At 39.4% G+C, this 21,520-nt stretch overlaps 1 protein-coding gene across 2 annotated transcripts in view; it reads left to right on the top strand.

Moving 5' to 3' along the window:
* The first annotated feature begins 1,833 nt into the window (after positions 1 to 1,833).
* Positions 1,834 to 21,520, top strand: part of SULF2 (sulfatase 2) — a 169,809-nt gene continuing 150,122 nt past the window's right edge. The window contains exons 1-2 of one of the 2 annotated variants that reach the window (XM_075517573.1): positions 1,834 to 2,168; positions 16,251 to 16,339. The gene's annotated coding sequence lies outside the window, so the exon portion shown is untranslated. Of the gene's footprint in view, positions 2,194 to 16,250; positions 16,340 to 21,520 lie in introns of both variants that reach the window. The other variant, XM_075517572.1, reaches the window with a different exon arrangement.

The following is a 21,520-nucleotide window of genomic DNA, read 5'->3' as shown; positions in this document are numbered from 1 at the left end:
CCTTGTAGTAAAGTTAGAAACAATATCTCACAAAATTATTATGATGAGCCTTGATTAGAATATATATGGGAATAATTCAGGCTTGAGAATAGCTTTGTAAGATTAATGGAAGATTCACTAGCTAATTTGTCATTCTAGTAATTATGACTATATAGAAACCATTCCTTAAAAATATCCTGCAATGACAAATTCTCCCTTCAGATTTATAGGCATTCCACATGCATACATGAGAGCAAAATTTCATCCATCTGGAGTCTCATAAGAAAAATCCAAATCATTTAATTTTGAGTATTTTTGAGACTTTTTTGTAATAAGATAAATCTCAGATGTGTTGAGATCCTTTAATGCAAAGATAAAGCCTTCCCAGAGGGTAAGAAATGTACCCTATCTTTGAAAGTGTCTATTTGGAGTAACACATTGTACCATTTTATAACAGCATTGGTAGGGAATACAGGTGGTTGACTTTATATCCAGAAATCGTATTTTTTTTAATAGTAAAAGAAAAGGACCTATGATTAATTTAATTACTCAGACTATCCAGCTACAGATAACATACATGTCACTGAGAAAAGATAACCTTAAACTTTGCATAATAATGTATCTCAAATCCTGCAGGTCCTGCAAATCATATCTGGTCCATACTCTGGTTTTAAACCTATAATTTAATGGCACTGCTCTGGTGAGAAATAAGAATCTGACAGTTTCAAAAAATGACAAAAATTCATTTAGAACCTGTGTTAATACATGCAACAAATGTACTTTTTTTTTTCTTTCCACAGCATGCATCTCAAGACTCTTTTGTTAACTTCAAGTTTTTGAAAGTTGAGAAGAATTTGCATCATTTTCTTGACACATCTTCATAAAAATATTACCCTGGCACCTGTTGTAATAAAGTTAGCTGCTCATTCCCTAGATTTTCTGTGGAGAATCAAGTGAAAATGTAGGGACTTGATTAAAAGGCATAATCAGGGATGTCTGTAACAAGGAAAGTATTAATATAAAAGGAGAAGGAAAACAGGAACTATGGCTCTGTTTTGGGGAAAGTTTACACGTGCACTACAAACATCTGAACTACTATCACCTGGCATGGAGACAGGGACCCAAAATAAGGGACCCCGCACATAGGCTGTCCTCATGTTCGTGGAAAAACCTTGAAATTAGGAACGCAAAAGGCTAAAACTCAAAACCATTAAATAGTGAAAGAGACTTTTGACTCTTTTGGAACAGCTTCTCCACAGGAGATGTCTAAGATGTCTAAACACAGACAGATTTTAGCCCTGGTTTATTGCCCATTGAAGCAGGATGAGGCACATTTCTCCGTGCAGTACCACTGTCGGCCTCCTGACACCTCATGTGGAGAACCCCAATTATTAAGTGGGAAGTACAGAAGTTTTATTAGGTCAGGACTTTATCCCCACCAACCTGAGGAGGATTAGACCCCTCATGCACTTCTTTTTCCCTAATTGACACCCACCCCCCCCGCCTCGCTGCCCCACCTGGCACTCCTAACGGGGGGCTGCCTGGGGCGGTGCCGCAGCGCTCTCAGGGCACCCCCCAGCCGTGCTCCTCTTCCCTCACCCTACAGCGGCGGCGGGGCTGGCGGGAAGGCGCTCACCCGGCAGGGAGGGAGTTGAGGGGTGCTGTGCGGGGACAGGGGCCGCGGGCGCGGGGAGGAGAACGCTGAGGTGAGGGGCGCCAGCCCTGAGGGGGCGGGGGAGGCGATCCTGAGGTGGGTGGGGGAGGGGAGGCGGGTAACGGCCGCGGCCCCTCAGGGTGCGGAGGGCAAAGAGCTCTTCGGGGAGGGGGCCTAAAGCTTTCTCCTGGCTCCCCACCTCCTCGGCGGGGTGCTTGGGCAGGAGCCCCCCGGCAAGGGAGGCGGCAGCGCTTGGAGGAGGCGCCTCGCAACAGATGGTTAAAGCCGGCTCCTCGCTGCGGCCCGCATTGGCCGGCGGCGCGAGCCGGGCGGGAGGAAGGGCGGGAGGGAGCCGGCCCCGCGCAGGGAGGACGACGGCAGCGGCCGGAGCTGCGCGGCCCCGCGGCGGGGAGCGGCGCGGAGCCCAGCACCCCCGTCCCAGTTTGCTCATTTCCCGCGCGGGTACTGAGGCGACCGACTTCCCGGGGCGGAGGTCGCCTCTCACCCGTTGGTCGCCGGCGGCTCCGGGCCACCTGTGAGTTTTCCGCCTGGCCGGTGCTGTAAGTAACGCCGCCTCCGTGCGCAGCCGGGCTGGGGCCGCCGGGAGGGTTCTGGCTGTGGGGGTGGGAGGCCCGGAGGGCTTGGCTTCCCCGGCTGCTGCGTGCACTTGGGGTGGGCGAGCCGGAGCTGCCGGCTTCTCCTCCGGTTTAACCCGTACAGTAGGGAAATGGGGAAGGTGTGGGGGGAGATCCTCCCTCGGGCGGGAGGCTGAATCAATGTCGGGGAGATTTTTATCACCTGTCAGTGAGGAAACCCCCACTCCCATTCTCCCCCCCCACCTCCCCCGCACCCTTCTATTCCAGCTTCGCCGGTGCAGAGTCGCTTGTGGTGAATAATTACCGGGTTTTTGTCCTCGGTGCTCTGCGGAGGGGGAGACTGTCAGCTGGGGAGCTGAGATGCGGGGGAAGTGACTTGCCCAAGGTCACGCAGTGAGGCAGTGGCTGAGCTGGAAAATAACATGCGCTGTGCTAAAAACTTCTGGTTCCTAGTCCTGTGCTGGGCTGTTGAACAGCACTGCGAGGCTGCAGGGCTCCAGGCATAGACGTGGTAGAGTTGTAGGTAGGGTCTCTAATAGCTTTTTTTTGTTGTTGTTTTTCTCCTTTAACGTGTTATGTATGGATGTGAAACCGTGCAGAGGTGTCCATGTCATCTCCCTTGCTTTCTACAACCTACAAACATGTGAATGAATCCACATATGCTCTTGCTTTTCTGTGACTAATGTTAAGTTCAATAGATTAAAACCAGAAATGGTTGGTGAAAATATGCTGTTTTTTCTTCACTTTTACCGTGGCAATAAGTAATGACTTTGCTATTAACAGTGAATGTCTTCTTATGCCATCAGACAGTAGTTATGAAAAGCCCCTTAACTGGTTAGGTGTCAGCTGAATTCCAAAATTAATCTGCAGTGCAATAACTTTTATGCTCAATGCCTGTGAGAGATGTAAAGCATGGTGGGCCGTGAAGAGTTCTCCAAAAGATGGAACTGGAGTAATTGTTTTAGTGCTAGCTATATACATAACAATTCTCTCTCCTTCCCTCTCTCCTCTCCAAATATAATTGTAATGATTTTACATAAAGATATTCTTCGGTAGTTCGTCCCTGCTAATTTTCAGTATTTCTCTTGAGTTTCTCATTATGTGGAAGTAAAACTGACATGTGTAAGGATGTTGTTTTGATTAAACATATTATGAGAGTCCTCAGAGTCAATCCTCTTCATAGAATTTGATTGAGCCTTGCATTTCATGACATGTCCTGCAGCAGTGAAACTTAAAACTTTTAAGTGTGCTGTTCAAAAACTAAAATAACCCCCCTACCGTCTTTCTCGATTTTACCTTAACTGTTCTGCTTGGTTTTGGGGGGTGGGGAAATGGAATATGAGAGATGTTTAGGAAAACACTCAAAATATTTGTGTAAATAGGACAGCTTTATTTTTAATCTGCATTAGGGAGTTCAGGTGAACTCTGGACTCTCTTCAGCACAAATAATGAAATTCAAGGCAAAGTTCCTGGCATGGTGGGGTTTTCCTACTACAGATTTTTTGTGGTTTGAATGTGGAGGGTTTTGTGTGTGTTTATTTTAATCTCATTTGGAAAATATAGTGTTATTCTCAAAGTATTTATTGGACTTACTTTTTTTTCCTGGACTTTGATATTTGAAAAAAACCCTTTTTGTTGTGCTTGTGTTTTGGCTACATAACAATTTTTTTGCTGCTTTAGATTCCTTGCAAGGAGTCTTATTTCAGGGAATTTCTAGCTGAAAGTGTTTGCCCTTGCTGTATAAAACCATCTTGATTAGTCTGGTCTTTCAGTACCAGATCCTCCAACATTTCTTCTAAATGGATCGGAAAATGTCTGTAGTTTTTCTACCTTGGTAGCTAATATTATTTCATTAAACAAAATGTTAAGTTGGAATAGATGATGCTTTGCTATGGCTCTGTATGTTTTGTTTCTAAGAAAGTCTATGTATTCCACTGTTGTGACTTTCTTTCAAACATCTCTGTTATGAGGATCCCAGGTGAGAAGAATTATGGCTGCTCATCTACAAAAATAGAAATTCAAAAGCACTTGGTGATAACAAATTCGCAAATATAACTGATTTAGGTATATGAATGAGTAAGACTCTTCTCTGTTGTGAATGAGAAAGAAGGTGATGCAATAAAGCAAATAGTTTTGCTGCGTAATAATAGATGTGTATTTTTGAGATGCTAGATTTAATATCTAATATCTCAAAGAACTCCACAACTTGGAAAGGGTGTGAATTTATATTTTATTTTCCCTTCAAAATTGTTTTTAGAAGTAATTAATTTGAATTCTAGACAGGTCTAACTTCTTGCTCTGTAGATAGCATAGAATGATTAAAATATTTTCCAAATAATTGTACCCCCTCAGAGAGACACAATATTTTTTTCTCCTTTTTCCTCTCAACATCCTTTCCTTGGCCACCTGAAGATGTAGGCTCACTGTGAAGTTCAGAATAGAGTAAGGGTAAGATCAGGAACTGCTACAAATCTGTCAGAGCATTTTGGTTAAAGATGTTGGTGAGATTATACTTCTGTGAAGAATGCTCCATGCCTTTGCCAGTTTCTATGAAAAGTAGATAAGACCTACCTTTCAAATTTTTCCTTGCAGTATCCTTGACAGAACACATTCTTATTTTTATCAATATGCTGGGCCAATTTCTCAGGCTGGAGTGGACATTTTGGAGAATGAGATACAGGCCTACATTTCCAATATAAAAATGGATGTTCCAGTATGCTCATGTTTTTGAGAATATCTTAGGTTTGTTCCAGTACAAGCCATGATTTAATCTGAAACCTGAAAAGCTGTAATAAGCAGAGTTTGTTTTGTTTCATTTTTTATTTTGCTTTGTTTCCCCCTCTCTCCATTGGTATAAGTCTCTAATAGACTTGGATTTTTGTTTAACTTTTGGAAATCGTCTGAATTTCTCAATATAGTTTGTTGCTGGTTAACTGCCTCTCCTCTGCCTGTCCCCACCACCCCACCCCTCACCCAAATGGTGCATGGGGAGAAATTCTGGAATGATAATGCAAGTTTGACAAGGGAGGATTTCAACTAATTAGTGGTTGACCTCTGTAGGAGGAGAAAAGATGTGTAATATTTCTGAATTCCATAAAAATATTACTTTGGACTTGTCTCAATGCTAGATATAACTATGCCTTTCTACAAATACAGATGCTGCAAGTATAAAGGTCTTCAGCAAGAAGCAGCGTCTGAAGGAGTGTTGCTTCTGAGGCAGTAAGAATGTCTCAGTAAACAGAAATTTTTATCTTCCCTCTTGTAAGGAGTTGTACTTGAGTTCTAGTATTTTTGTAATATGTGAAATGCATGCTTGTACTGTGCAGCTGCCCTAGGATCCCTCATGCACAGATTTATGTGACTTTGCATGTTAGTGTCTACAGTGGTCTGTATCACAGTGAAATGCAAAATTCTGTTTTCTGTATTAGCACAGTTGTGGATACACTTGGGTAAGGCTTTTTTTTTTTTTTTTGTCAGTGCAATAGCTCAACAATTTAACCTAGACTCACCTCTGTGTCTGTGTGTGTGTATGTATGCATGTGTAAAAAAATACAGCCATGTGTATCTGTGTTCTTATTTTCCAAATCCTGGTGAGTGAAATTTCCAATTAAAGTGTTTGAAATAGTGTCTGCTTTCTGCAGTTTGCCTGTGGTAGGAAATTTGGTTTGGTGCTCAGAATAGAATGATGCTAAAGAAAATTAACTAGTGTGAAAGATCCAACAACAGAATCTAGGAAACTTTGTTCAAGTGAAACTGTCTGTAAAGCTGAATGAGATTCATAAAGCAGGTATGACTTTAGTTTTACAACACCCTATTTTATACTTGGAACCTTTATAACACAGATACAGTTCCTACATCAAATGTTTTTACTATCTGAACTTATGCACAAAGAACTGAAGTAGCTAAATGATGATTTGATGATGAAGAAATATATACAGTGGCGTATTGACATCTGTAACCTGGTATTGTTATAGCAGTGATTTTTTTTCCCCTTTGAACAACGTAGAAGTTTTTTATGTAGTTAATATCTGTCATGAGCTTATTCTAGGTTTTAGTTTGTTATTTTGTATTTCTGTCTTATTTTCTAGTATTGATTCACCTTCCACAGTAAAATCAGGATAACAGCTCACAGTTCAATGAGTTTAAGCAGTTTGTGGTGAAATAAAAATTTTGATGTGTAATCACTAGTACTAATTAGCCATGTTTAATGGATTGTTGGAAGAGACTGTCGAAATAAAACATACCTGTTAGGCTGCAGAGTTGTCTCTAATCTGCATATAGTATTCTAAAATGAAGGTAATAACTTTGTGGTGATGGGGAAGCAACTGTAAATATCAATACCTCACAAGAAATAACATAAATACTGGATGAAGTCTCATTGCTCCAGAAAGACATGACCCATTTAGAAATAGGCAGTGCTATATTTCAAGTTCCTAAAAAGAAAGCAATTGAATTGCCTGCCTTATTTGAAGATCTTGGACAGGCAGCAATCATTGTGAAAGGCTGAAACTACTGATTCCTGAGGTAGGAGGTACTGTAAACAATGGTTCTGCTGTGACCTGACAGTTCTGACCATCTCTGTGACTGAGTCATTGACTATGACTACCCAGTTTAATAGATTGATTCAGTGTATTTAAGAACTTGTGTTTTCTAGTAATATTTGGGAAAGGAAGATTGTGGATCTTAAAGATGCTGAAATGTGTCAGAAGCTGATGTTATTTACAATCTGGAAACCGAATAAGGAAAACTTCTTGTAGGTTTTTGGTATCTACAAGTCTTGATCAATTGACCTGTTGTATAGATTTTCTTAGATCTGCTTATAGATTTAAATTTTTTCTTCTAGATTCTGTCTTCTATGTGGTTGAAATGCTAACAATATGAAGTTCTTTATGCATCCTTCTTTGCAGTGTTATCCCTGCACGTTACCCCAGAGTTACTGCCATTCAGTGGAGGGGAAGAACACGGGCAAAAAGACAGAAGTGTGTTTTAGGGTGTTAATATAAGAATCCTAACCCAACACATTCTACTTCTATGACTGTGAAAGGAGTAAGAGTATGCGGTCTTGGAAATTGCAGCTTTCTTCGAAGGAAGATTGAAGTACTGAAACCATAAAGCTCAGTGCACACCTAAGAACTAAAGTTCTGATCCTTCTCCCACACCAAGTACTTGGTAGGACTCTTAAAAAATGATGGATTTAACATCAGCTGATCTTCACAAAGCTTTATTGTTCAGTTTCCTTTCTTCCTGTTCCACTGCTCCCTTTTTGTCTTAGTTAAAAGTATTAACAAGTTTATGTTGCATTGTTATAATAGTATTAATTTTCAACTGGGGTGTGAAGTTATCTTATGCCAAAACTAATAATGAAATGTATGGGTCTTCTCTTTTTTAAATATAATGACAAGATCCTGTCATCTGAATTTAAGTTTATAAGTAGTGAACAAGGTAGTATTAAATGTCCATATCTGTCTTGTCCAGTAATTGCAAGAAAAATCTTTGTGTTCTTCTAATAAGTCATATACCTGCAACCCCCAATGACTTTGTAGAGGACTGCTGTAAGGAGTATGAATGGTCATCTTTATTTTTCTCCTAGTAGTATTTAAATGGGCATTTCAGTACATGGTTGTGTATAGTATCCTCTTTCTTCTGTTTTCAGGTAATCTGGGGAATAAATCTCTTTAATCCTAAAATCACTTCTGACAAATCTAGTAACATCTAGTTTACATTACTGAACTTGATCCAGGAAATAATATTACTGGATTGGGGGAAAACTGCATATTGGTTTGTATAAAGAAGTAAAACTTAAAAATGGATATACTTTGAAAACTTAGGGCTTTGTTCTTACTCCAACTAGTTGCTTTTGCCTAAATTATCTTAGGGACCTGAGGAAATATCTCTAGTACTTGAGAAAGTTGGGATTTTATGTATGTATGAAGCAAATAGAGAGCTTGTTAAGGTGCAGACTGTTTCTAGATTGTGCTGTGTCAGGAACGTTATTCTTTCATTATGTTGGGATTTGAAATCCTTTTAATACTATAGACTTCCAAATCTCACTGTGCCAGGCATGTGATATGTGCCTTGAGCGTCAGTTGTTGGGAATATGAGCGTTTCTGGAGATTCATTACTTTGGGAGAGATAAAGGTCTCTCTGAGAAAGGTGCATGATAAGAAAGGACTAATACAAAACTAGATGGGTTACCTAATGGACTGTTGGCTTTCTTTGGCTCAGACCTCAGTTTAGGGTATTCTGAAGAAGCTGTTCAAGTTACTTTCTTGTGATATTGATGTGTTTGAATTAAGAGATTTCACTGTGGTTTGTATGTATTACAAAATATAAAGCTATACTGGGTCTACTTAGGTGAGCAAAACAGGGTGAAATCTAATAAAATTGTGTCTGCACCGTTGAGATATTCAGTCAGCTTGGTTGGATAAGAGTTCAAACAGGTTTGATGGGGCAAGTTCTGAATGGTTGTCACTGCTTAGTAATGCCTTGGTTCCAGAGCATTTCTCTGTGATTTTTTTTGTATGTGTGTGTCTTTGGTGTTTCTTGCTTTTTTTCCCCCCCTAACTTTACTACACAGTGAGTTGAATTCATCACCAGTTTTCACCATCCCTGTGGTCTTGCAGCCAATGTACAGCTTGTGCCTTTGGGTAGGGAAAGAACAAAAAGCCATCTATGTTGCTGACTGTAATGTTTAGAATTATTAACTTGGTTTTTTTAATCAAAATATGCTATATGTATCTGTTACTAATCAGGTTAAGGGAAAGATCTGTTATTGATAAATGCGTAATAATCATCCTGAAGTTACTAGCTCCTTTTGTTGCAAATTAATTGCTTTGCAATTCCCTTCCCCCACCCTTATTTTTGAGTACATTCCACACACAATTGGGTTTGTGTGTTGTTAATTCTGTTTAAAATAATTTACCTTTTAGTCTTCATCAAGTTTTGTTTCCCCTGTGTTCCAGTACCAGCAGCATTTGAAGGACTTTCTAAAGAATTTGGCTGCTTTATGTCATTCTTTCTTTGTCAGAGGAAGCGTGTGGAAGACTTCAGTGGCTTAGAGAAAAATTATATGGTTCTGCTCTTAGAAAGCTTTTTTTCATAGATAATATGTGCGGAGACACATTACTTTACAGAATCTAACTCAGTTGTGCATAGAGAAGGGTGAAAAGTCACAGTTGCAACTGAAGACAACAGTGCAATGTGCCTTCTGCCATTGAATTCATTTGGTAAATCTTTGGATCTTGCTGTACATCTAGAAATATCATGATGCAATGGCTTCTGTGATCCACTTGGATTCTTTTCTGACTGCTCCAAATCGTAGCACACTGATAAAAGTGGAGTCAGCTGTAAGAGTGTAGATAAGTGAGTTCCAATTAGTGCCTCTAAATCTCTATCAAATGATCTGTCTTTAGTCACACTTGTCTGGTAGTCTAACTACAGAATCAAAGCAATCTTTACAAATTTTATTGAATTTCCTGCATGTGATATTTGCATGGGTTATCTTGTCGGTGCTGTCTGCTGGAGAACAGACTTGCAACCAGTAGAGCTTAGCTATAATACAAGACCCTGTAGGTTGTGTAGCTGTTCACAGTGTGACATTAATGGTGTTAAATTAGCAACATCAGCGATATTAACTAGTTTCCTCATTCAGACTGTGACATTTGTTTGGTAAAAGGATCATTAGACATATGCAAACATCCTACGTGCAGTAAAAGGTCTTTGGGCCCTGACAAATGATAAATGAGAAAATTACAGGTTGTAGGAAAATGTAAATATCACATCTTTGGAAACCTGTCCTTTGTCAAGACAAAAATGTTCCCCTCTAAGCAATGAAGGATTCATTATATTCTTTTCACATCCGTAAAGAATGCTGGAGACTATTTTACATACTTAACGCATATCTTGATGTCTCTTCCTTTCTTTCAGTCACTGCTGTTGAATTGGGATTTGTCCTGGTTTTGTTAAGCAAGTACTCCAGCAGTGCACTGTAGAAAAGTGCTGTAGCCTCAATTAACTCCTCCTATAATCTTCTGGATAATTTTGAATGTCTTTTCTTATTAACAGCTTTAGGTCATTTTTTTAAATCAGCTGTTATGCAAGAGATTAAAGTAGGGGCTCACATAGCAAGTCCCTTTCCATCGGATGACTACATGTAATACAAACGTGCATGTTAACTGATGAATGCATTTACCGTGGCTTTAGGGAAAGGATTAGTCTAGTTTCAGATGATCCTTGTGACTTTCTTACTCCTTCTGTCTGTAGCTGTATAAGGATTTGTAGTGTCAGGTTAGAATACTAACATCACCAGGTTCAGAACATAAAAGCTTCAACAATATGATGCGTTTGCAGTAGCTTATTACCTAGTGCAATTCATGAGTAAATTTTCTAGCTTCCGCACCAATGATGTGAAGTGTGACTGAGTACAGTACTTCAGCCACTGCTGTTTATCTCATTAAAGCTACAGCTGAAGTTGCTGTGCTATCAAAGAATAAAACTAAATTGTGAGTTTGTCCTGCTTTTATCTTGTAATATCACTGCAGTTTAAAAAGAACCAGACGGACTTGATAGTTATTGTCATTGTCAAAATGACAAAAATAATTTTCAGAGACTTCAGAACTTTTTGTCTATCTTTGCAAGAATGGAAATGTTACAAGCAATTAAAATAACAAGTTCTATTAAATCTTAAAAACTTAAAGATGGCTGAAAGATTTGACTTTTGATTAGCTAGCAACATTATCTTTCTTCCTTTCCTCTGGAAGCTAGATTTGGAAATAGCAACCCTATAAGGTTATTAAAGACCTATTAAAAAAACAAAACAAAAAAACAAAACACAACACAAACCCAGAATTCAATTTTTTTCAAAATGGGACTGATCAATTCCATTGACCAGAATGTCTGATACCTCTGTTTTTCAATGTGGATTCTTGCTAATTTTTCTAGGATATGATTCCCGAACCATTAAGACATGTAATTTGATGTATGCTGAGATAACTAATAGCCAAGCACAATCTGATATGTTCATGGTTATTTGGATGCATCTGAGATTTACCACAGTATACCAAACTTTGTAAGTCTGATTCAGAAACAAGTGTTTTAAGCAAGAAGATGTTCTCCAGCACATCAGAATCTTCAAAAAAGTGAAGACTTTGCTTTTTAAACAAATGCTTGCTGAACTGTGGAAAGGGAGAAGAGGGAATGGGAATAGAGCCTGAATTTGGCAAGTTTTGTGCAGGAAAGTGTCATATATGCCCCATGATATTTTGGTACCAGGAGATGAACAGAGCACCTTGACACCAGTAACGCTTAAAAGCTGAACCTGAAATGAAACATGTCCCTCATTTAAGTCTTCAGCTATATTTCTAGAGATTGAGGAACTGGTTTTCATCCCGTATTGTTGGGAGCTGTCAAATATGAGCATTTTTTCCTCTTAAGGATCTATCCTGAAAACATAACACAGGAACTCCCTAGGAGGAATCTAGAGGAAAGGAGTAAAATGATATATGATCTAAAATAATTATTACCCCAATAAGGGAAGAATGAATTTGGTTTCCTTAATCTAGAGAATCTAACATTGCTACAAACAGGTCAGCTTTGTGCATATTGTGGATAAGACAAGGTAGAGCAAAATTGCAGCAGAGTGAGGTTTTGGGAAAGCATGGGGCATTTTGAGATAAAACTTTGGACAATTCAACTTGTTGAGACAGATTGAAAGAAAACTCTATCCCAGTTGACAGATGGTGTTTTGTGATGGCTTTTTATTTTATAATTTCATGCATGGTGGCTTTTACTGGTTCTTTGCAGGGACTAGTTGTTCCCTTTGATGCATAACTCTGCTTCTGGTGGACTCTCCACCACTTTCTAATGGAGGTGAAATCTTGAGCACTGGAGGGCAGGCAGAGGATTTGGATATTTGTTTTAAAGGTAGATCACACTCATGCTTTTGCATAAGCTGACTGCCAGATTTGAGACTGAGAGAATACTGCTTCCACATCAGTTGGCACAGACTGTGGACAAAAGGGTGACACTGTTACATGATGGAAATATGTAATATCCATGTTCGTGGAATTAGATGATAAGCCAAGCAGAATTCCTTCTTTCTTCGGGACCTAAGACTTTGAGAAAGCCTGTGATTTCTCTTCTGTCCTCTTCCAAGATAGTGTGCTATGTTACTTGTTTCTAGTGATCTTGAGCAAGGGGTCCTTATTAATAGGCTTAGAGTAGTTCATAGCTTGCAGTATGAACATGCACTATGTGTTTGTATTTGAGGGGTGAACTTGGTCTTCTACTACACTGCATTTCAGAGGACAGGAATAGAGTATCCAGTAAAGTTGTGAAACCTTGTGAGAAGTTTAACAGGTTGGACAGACATCAGAGAGGGAGAAGAGCTCCATATACCTCCTTTCTCCCATGGAGCAAAGGCATAGGCTGGCTGAACTCCAGTGATCACTTCTTTTTTGAATCAGCCCTCTGTGATCAGGTTGCACCTGATTGGATTGCTGAGGTGTAAATAAATAAGGCTTTCCATGTTGTTATTTAGAAAGTGTAGTTACTTGTTAGAATCCCATATCCCTCCACTAGTGTTCAGCAGGGTTGTAGTAGTGAATGCTATGTTTGAAAAGAAATCAATTCCAAGACTTTCTCCATTTATCAGTTACCTGCTTAATCAAATTCCTGTACAGAATTCTCTGAATAAATATTCTTTTGAGTCTTGTAATATATTTTAAGTATTTCTGCTCTATATGTTAATGAAACTCCTTCAGTTATGAAAGACTTATTTTAGTTTTGTGTTTTTTACCAAATTCAGTTAGCCCTCATTTCTCATTCTTAGAGTGTCACTACGAGCATGAGTATGTTTATACTGTGGATTCTCTTTGACTGTATCTCTGATTGCATGTTCCTGATACAGAATGGAGACAATGCAGCTATGGTGGCAGAGATGGGTATGGTGGAACCACCTGAGATTAGATTCAATTTATTGGTTTTATAGCGCTTGCTTATTTTCAGACTGCTAATAATGTCAAGGAAAGTCAGCTTAAAACTAGCTGAGGCCAAAATCAGCATAGTGACAGGAGTAGTAAGAACCTGAAAGTGATATTTGTGGGTAATTCGGTGATCAGGAGCATTGTGGTGTCTTAAATCTTAATTGTAAAGATGTCTTACAAAAGAGTCACTAGTACCATTCCTACTTTTCAGCATATATAAATACTCATCTTTATGCAGGATTTTAAGTTTTATTCCTTTACTTTTCCCTGGTATGATATTAAGGAAAGAGAAACGTACGTGTGTGTGCATGTGTGTGTGTAGAGGAAATCTGCTACAACCTAGAAAGAGAATAGTTGAAAGACGATTTCCTGTCTTGGATAAAAAATAAACTCTTTAAAGTACTTGCTTCTACTTGACTTTTTCTGTGTATGTGTATAAAATCTGTAAGTGGAAAACTTCCTACTATCAATTGCACTGCAAGGTAAGAATATCTTTTTTTTCTTGTTGGAATCAACATTAAATCAGCTTGCCGGCCAGTAAAGTTTTAATGCTCAATAACTTTTCACCAGGCTAGAATTGTAAGTGTTTCTTTCATCATCTGTGTGCTGAATTTTGCTGTTCTCTTTGATCTCAGGGCAAAGGCTTAGGTACCAACATTATCATGTTGATATCTTTACTTTCATTAGTCTTCCACATGTGCATTCATTGCATCTGCAATGAGGAGACAGCAACTGGAGCATTCAAGATGCTTAGTTGGAGCTACTGATGCTTAGAAATGCCTGTCTCATAGGGCCCGGTCTTAAAACCCAGTGGGAGTTTTGTCTGCATGTGGAGTCTTAAGCGATCTTCATGTGACAGGGCTACTAAGTTGTGAAAAGGCAAAAGGGATATCTAATTTGTTAGAACAAAAATCTATTGCAGTGGCTAGCTGGGATTTTCCGTCATTTTGCCACAATCATGCTAGAGTTAGTTGTTTCTTTCAGCTGTATACCGTGTCCTCTTTGGCTTTCACTTTTGTTTTCTCTAACCCGCCACCCCATCCACCTTGGTCCTAACTCTAGATTGAAAGTGGATTATATGAAAGGATACAAAATGACAGTTTCTGCTTTGTGTCTGTGATCCTTCTTAAGTTATAGTATGTATTTATTTATTCAAATATTTTGAAGTATGTTTAACAAATACCTGCCCTGAAAGTCTTTAGCAATTCACTAGCCATGCCAGAATTTTTACATATAAAGTTCATTAAAAACAAAACAAAACCAAAACAAACAAAAAAACCCCCACCAACCAAAAAAAACAAACAAAAAAAAAATCCAAAACACCAATGAAACACTTCTTGACACATATTTTTGACCCTTCCAGTAAGGAGCTGAAATATACACAGTCAGTAAAACATACAAAACAGTTTAAAAACAGGATATAACATAGGAAGCAATAAGGTGGTTTTTTTAAGTTTATGGGGAGGGATGTATAATCAACATAAGGAAATATGCTGTAATGCTTGCTGAGCTTAACTGCTCATGAATTTACAACTTAGAAAACTTGGAACAACTGGCACTAGACAAGATAAATAGCAAGAAGGGGTAGATATAAATATTAAATTATTTAGTAATATAAATCTTAAATATTTGTCATTGTCCAAAACCCATTCAAACATTAGTTAATCAACCTTCACTGCAACCCAATAAGCATTCCTAAGCCACATTTAACACATGATGATTCTTAAGCCAGAGAAGCTAAACTAAAAATTTTAAAATGTGGGTAGAGTTTCTGTTCCTTTTGTGACTGGCTCTAGATTTAGGATACTGAATCCTGCTGTATTCAGGGCAGGCACAAATGTGCATGAGACTTTCCAGAAATGGAACCTCAAGCACCCATACTCTGGCTTGGGTGATCTGGTGGTTAGGGTGCTTTTGATCTTTGACTAAAGGAAACCATAAATATTTTGGTTGTCCTTGGATGTTAGTGTCAGTCTTTGTCTACATTCTTTGAAAAGCAGACTACATTTAGGAAATCTAGAAGCTGTGGATTATTGTGTTTCTCAAAGCAAAAAGGAGTGAACAGTAGTTGAGCCAGTAATGTGCCCTTATGGTAAAAGCACCTAATGTTATCTTGGGCTGCATTAGGAGGAGTGTTGCCAGCAGGTCAAAGAATCTGATCCTTCCCCTCTACTCAGCACTGGTAAGGCTGCACCTGCAGTATTGTGTCCATTTCTGTGCTTACCAGTACAAGAGAGAGATGGACCAACTGGACAGAGTCTGCTGAATGGCCACCAAGATGTTTAAGGCTGAGAGAGCTGGGACTGTTCAGCTTACAGAAGACAAGGATCTGGGGGGACCTCTTAAATTTAAATACCTGAAGGGAGGGTACAAAGAAGACAGAGCCAGGCTCTTCTTAGCGCTCTTTGGTGACAGACAAGGCAATGGGCACAGACGGAAACACAGGAGGTGCTGTCTGAGCATAAGGAAACACTTCTTTATTGTGAAGGAGACTGAGCGCTGGACCAGGCTACCCAGAGAGGTTGTGGAGTTTCCATTCTTGGAGATACTGAAATCTACCTGGACATGGTCCTGGGAAACTGGCTTGGGGTAGCCCTGCTTGAGCAGGGGGGTTGGACCAGATGACCTCTAGAGGTCCCTCCCAGCCTCAACCATTCTGTGATTCTGTGACAAACTGCAGACTATTCTTTTGCTAGTCACTCTGCTGAGTTTAGCTACCTCCAGCATCTTATTTCTTTTGTGTTACAATTGCGTTTATGTACTTGAATTTTGCTTAGAAGTTACTGCAACAGCCGGTCACTTAACTCATAGAATCGGACTCTTTTGAAAACACTCAATTAGTAAAGTTGCTGTACAAAAGCAGACTTTGCAGAATGGGGAAGGGAGAGCTTCCAGAAGAGTTCTGAGAAGGTGCTCTTAGACAGTATCATAAAAGAAAACTGGAAACTCTGTACTCAGATTTTAGAAGACTCAGGTGACTTGCTAAAGGACCATGAGGTTGATGCTCTCTTCTGAATATTCTTTGTCTTTTTATATTAGGTTACTGCTTACCTGGCATATGTTCCCAGACTGAGAATGGCATGGCATGCAGGACACTGCAGTAGAAGTGTTTAATCCCCCTTTCTTTGGTATGTTTTCACTCTTCATAACAAAATGCATTGTATTTATAACGCGAGTTATTGCAGATGTATCTGTAAAATAATGATGGGATGGAAGAATATGGGGCTGACTTCATTAAAAACCATTATAATAAAAATGCAAAAAAAAAAAATCAACTGTTGCATTTCTATCACTTGATAGCTTATTTAAAATAATTTTGAAGAGGCAATGTGTGAAGCTCTTGCATTCATTGAATAATTATGATTAGATGTTAAGATAAGTAATGCAGTGCTATAAGTCCAATGCTCTACCACTGAAAGCGTTTTGCCTCATGAGTTTACCAGTAGGAAAACTTTCTGGTTCTTCTAAAGGCATTAAAACTTGCATTTCTGCTATGGTTCTGAGGAACTATAGGGGGACTGAGTTCCAGGTAGCTTCTGAAATTCTCATACCCATTGCACTGATTTAAATATATGTGCATTGTTAATGAGGAAGTATGTGTACATGGTGCATCTCAGGAAGAATGCAGCTGTGGAGATTGTCTTAAAATCAGTCATCTTTCAGTGTGGTCTAGTCTTTTAGAGGCTCTGGTGAGTTTCAGCCGGCTGCTTTTATGGATGCAGAACTGTTGCCAGGAAGATTCCAGTTCAGCTGGGTACAAATCTTACAACATAAAAGACTCTAAGCTGCATAGGATGAAATTGGGCTTAAATACACTGGCACCTGAAGGGTAAGCATGAGCACCCTCTTTGCAAGGAGTTCTTTGATTCTGTTTTCAGTCAAATATCAGGTAGTTTAGCATTGTTCATTTTCCAAAAACCCCTTGCCACAGGTGAAGCCAACACTACCAAAGGCAAAGAAAGGAATACCTACAGATAGTGTTTGATGAAGTTAATTTCTTTGCAAGAACCCAGCATAATGCCAGTTTTCTTGGTTTCATCCATGAGCAGAGGGTAATATTTACACTTGGATAGTCAGCTATCTGATTTGCAGACAAGATGACCTCTGCCCATCAAGTATCAACATGAATTCCATTAGGAACTGGGACTCAGAACTTCTAGAGTTCTAGGATAGGCTTTCCTTGCCTAAAGTCTTCACTTTTACTATGCTGTAAGGCAGTCATTTATGAGCACTGTTTTAAGCCTCATGCTGAACAGCAAGGCTTTTTCCTCCTCTTCCTGTCACTGATACTTTTACTTGGATTTGTTAGGGTGGGTTCAGAGCCAGCAGCAGAACTTGACAGAATTAAGAGTGACAGGTGTCCGATTGTTGCATTTTCTATTATTCAAATGCTTCTAAAATAATTACCTCTAGGCCAGATGCTTGGCTATTTCTAGTCCCCTGCCATTCCTGTTTTGCTTTAAGGCAAGAAATGAGGAGTTCCCTTGCATAGAAAAATCTCCAGCATAGATCTAATGCAACATCACTATGTTGGATCTACTGCCTCAAATCCTGTTTTGTGATTTGCCCCAGGTGCACTGGAGTATCTTGGGGAAAGTACAAAAATACTGTGTGTTTTGGTGATGCTGTCTGCTTAAAAAGTCCAGTTAATGGGAAGGAGGGTATCGGCACCATTTTCAGTTGTAATGTGCCCTCCTGCTATTTTTTGTGTGCTCCCCTCTGCCCCCACTGTTGCTTGGATACTCCTGGGAATCTAGCCTTGGATACTCAGATACTCTTACCCATCTAGCCTGTGGATCACCAGAGATACAGCTGCTCTGCATAATGCAGTACAACTGAGCTACCTCCAAATGAGATTCCTTGAGTACTGGAAGCAGTGTACCTATGTTAGTGACCTGAGCAGAGCTCTGCATTTACCTTGTTTGGCAGGCCTTGGTGCTAATGTGGTTAAATGACTTTGAGCTAGTTTGGGTATCTCTAAACTGAGCTATGGTCTGCGGAGAAGGGTAGTCTGGATTTTGCAGATTCGCTGCACTCTTGGAATTAGCTCTTATACAGCAGGTTAACATGTTTTTGTACATTTAATAATCTATTGAAATTTTTGAGAGGAGTTGAAATACCAGTGAAGTTGTATTGATTTCACTGGAAGCAGAGTGCTCTACAAATTGGACCAATTAGGTGTCCAAATAGAATTTCAGAATTAAGCCACCTTCAAATTAGTATCTTTTTTATTTTCTTCTCTCCAACCTACTAGTCTACCAGAGTAATTTTTTTTTTTTAATAATGTCTGTAAAGACTTTTGAAGATAACCAAATAAAAAATATAATGTCCGTAGTGTTCTGAAAAAATAAAACACTGTCAGGCTACAGACCTGAAACTGATTTATTTTTAAATTTGTCTTCAGATTACTAAAGATAAAATAATTCTTTTCTGCCACTGTAACAAAACAGAAAACAATTTTTTTGGAGTGTATAATGCAGTGTTGCAGTTGTTACCTGTTGACACTGCCTTTTACACTACAGGAATTTTTGGAACGATGAGTGAGCAGTCAAGCAGAAGCTAAGCTGAAGCAACAACTCTGATGAATGACATCTCAAAGCAGAAAGAATGTTTTTTTAATAACTTAAGGCATTGCCTGTAGAAAGGCAAGACAAAGGATTTGCAGTCTATTCCTAATCTTAATTTCTGGAGGGAGGGTGGGTGTGCGCACGCGTGTGTGTGCATGTTAGAGGGTTAAAGTTATTTAGAGAACCCAGAGAGAAAAGATGGCGAAGCTGAAACTTTCAAGGCTTCCAATGTTTTCTGTGACTCCTGTGGTGGATAAGCTAGGTTACTCCCTTGCTTTAATTGCATGTGTGAAGAAATTTAATGGAGACTGTGCCTATGTGGCAAGGGAACTTTGTATCAAAAGCAGATAAATTATTAACACTAAATTTGAGCTCTTGATTTATATATTAGCATATGCTAAGCTGCTTCATCCTTCATCAGCTAACATGTAGTTAGATGCTATTCTGCATTACTAAATAATGCAATATAAGCGGCCCTGTAGAGCAAGATAGTTGGTGCTGAGCACCTGCCATCCATATGATGTGTTTTGTGGTCTTTCTTTACACCAGTTCTAGTCTAGTCCTTTCAGCTGAATTTCAATTAACATTTGTAGTAGGTTTTAAATAGGCCTCTAAGGTACATCTTCCAGCTTACTTTCATCCAAAAAGTGTCCTCTTTGTGTGCTTTGAGATGGCTCCGCAGCATAAGCCAAAGCACAGTAAGTGGCAGCAGCTGAGAATTTTGTTGTGCATGACATATATATTCAAGTGACTTATTTAAGAATTTCCACTGAAGTAAATCACGGTTTTCGTATATGTTGTTTTGCACTGAAAGCATTCCAGAATAGGTTTTGTTTTCTAAAGAAGCAGTGAAATCAAACCAGAAATACTGGCTGCTAGAAGAATGGGATTTTTAAAAGTGAATGCAGTCAAGTGATGATGTCCTCAATGATGTGAGCAAAACCATTTCAGAAATGTTGTATTAAAAATTAATTATGCTGCCAGTATGGAGATAGTGTCTCTTAATTTCTTTAGCAGTTTTGAGATGACAATAGCTGCTCTAATGTTGAAAGAAAGAATAGCAGAGTTACTTTTTTTTTCCCTTACACTGGTGGTGAGGAGCCCTTTCTGCACACATGGTGACATGATTTAAGTAACAAGAATGCTCAAATGCCCTGGAAAATGTGACCTATGAGGAAAGACTGAAAACTGGTGTTTAGTCTAGGAAGGACAAGGCTGAGGGTAGACATAGGTTTTCAGATGCATCAAATATTATTGTAAAGAGGAAGGTAATCATCTCCTCCTTGTTCATTGGGTACAGGACATGAAATAATGGCCTTAAGTTTCACTAGAGATTAAGGCTAGATAGAGGTTAGAAGAGCTAGGTAACGTTAGAAGAGCTTCTTATTTGCAAATATAAAATAGATTTTTGAAAGAGGTTTGAAACCTCTGGAGGTTTAAAGAATAGGTAACAAACAGGTGCCAGAATGGCTCAGTGTAGCTAGGCATGCCTGGGAGAGCAAAATGGATTGGACAATTTCTTGAGGAAACCCATCTAGATCTATTCAATGATGGGTAATAAAACATTAGTCTGTCTTCTGCAAAAAGTGATCCATGCTTTTAGTTCTTTATGTGCAGTGTGCAATAGAAACAGGGTGTGACTAAAATCTTAAAGGCAAACTACAGTCAGGGTTCAGCCTAGTGAACTAAGTGGCTGATTCCTTTTTCTACATCTGACAGGTTCCAAACTCTTGGAAAGTGATGTTGATTTAAAATAAACCTAAACCAAGGTCTGAATTTTCCAGCGTGCTGATTATCCTTATAAACATATTGTCGTGGTTTAACCCCAGCCGGCAACTAAGCACCACCCAGCCGCTCGCTCACTCCCCCCGGTGGGATGGCGGAGAGAGTCAGAGGAGTAAAAGGGAGAAAACTTGTGGGTTGAGATAAAGACAGTTTAATAGGTAAAGCAAAATCCGCACGTGCAAGCAAAGCAGAACAAGGAATTCATTCACTCCTTCCCATGGGCAGGCAGTTGTTCAGCCATCTCCAGGAAAGCAGGGCTCCATCACGCTTAACGGTGACTTGGGAAGACAAACGCCAGCGCTCCTAACGTCCTCTCTTCCTCCTTTTTCCCCCAGCTTAACATGCTGAGCATGACGCCATATGGTATGGGATATCCCCTTGGTCAGTTGGGGTCAGCTGTCCCAGCCGTGTCCCTTCCCAGCTCCTTGTGCCCCACCAGCCTACTCACTGGTGGGGTAGGGTGAGGAGCAGAAAAGGCCTTGACTGTGTGTAAGCACTGCTCAGCAGTAACGGAAACATCCCTGTGTTATCAACGCTGTTTCCAGTGCAAATCCAAAACATAGCCCCATACTAGCTACTGTGAAGAAAATTAACTTCTATCCCAGCCAAAACTAGCACACATGTGTTTGTCAGCCATATAAATTTAAGTAACTTGTTGACACGGGTGTCTAGCACATACATCACAAATCCTAAGGAATGCAGAAGTTATGTGGTGTAGTATTAAGTGAATTTCTAGTTATGCTTTTAAATTAAAAAAACCCAACAAAACCCAAACCTGAAATAAAAGTTGAAAGCTTCACAGGTAAAGACAATTAAATGGCTTTCAAACCTCAGGTCTCTTTTTTTAAAAATATATTTCAGAAGTTGATTTAAAAAAAAAAAATCTACTCTGTGGATTTGTCTTGGTGACTCAGTTCATTTGACTGTTGATCACACTTTTAGGTTTTTTTGCTGATG

The sequence above is a fragment of the Mycteria americana genome, chromosome 14 (genome assembly GCF_035582795.1).
Source record: "Mycteria americana isolate JAX WOST 10 ecotype Jacksonville Zoo and Gardens chromosome 14, USCA_MyAme_1.0, whole genome shotgun sequence".
Classification (NCBI taxonomy): domain Eukaryota; kingdom Metazoa; phylum Chordata; class Aves; order Ciconiiformes; family Ciconiidae; genus Mycteria; species Mycteria americana.
This window is presented reverse-complemented; position numbering and strand designations above follow the sequence as displayed.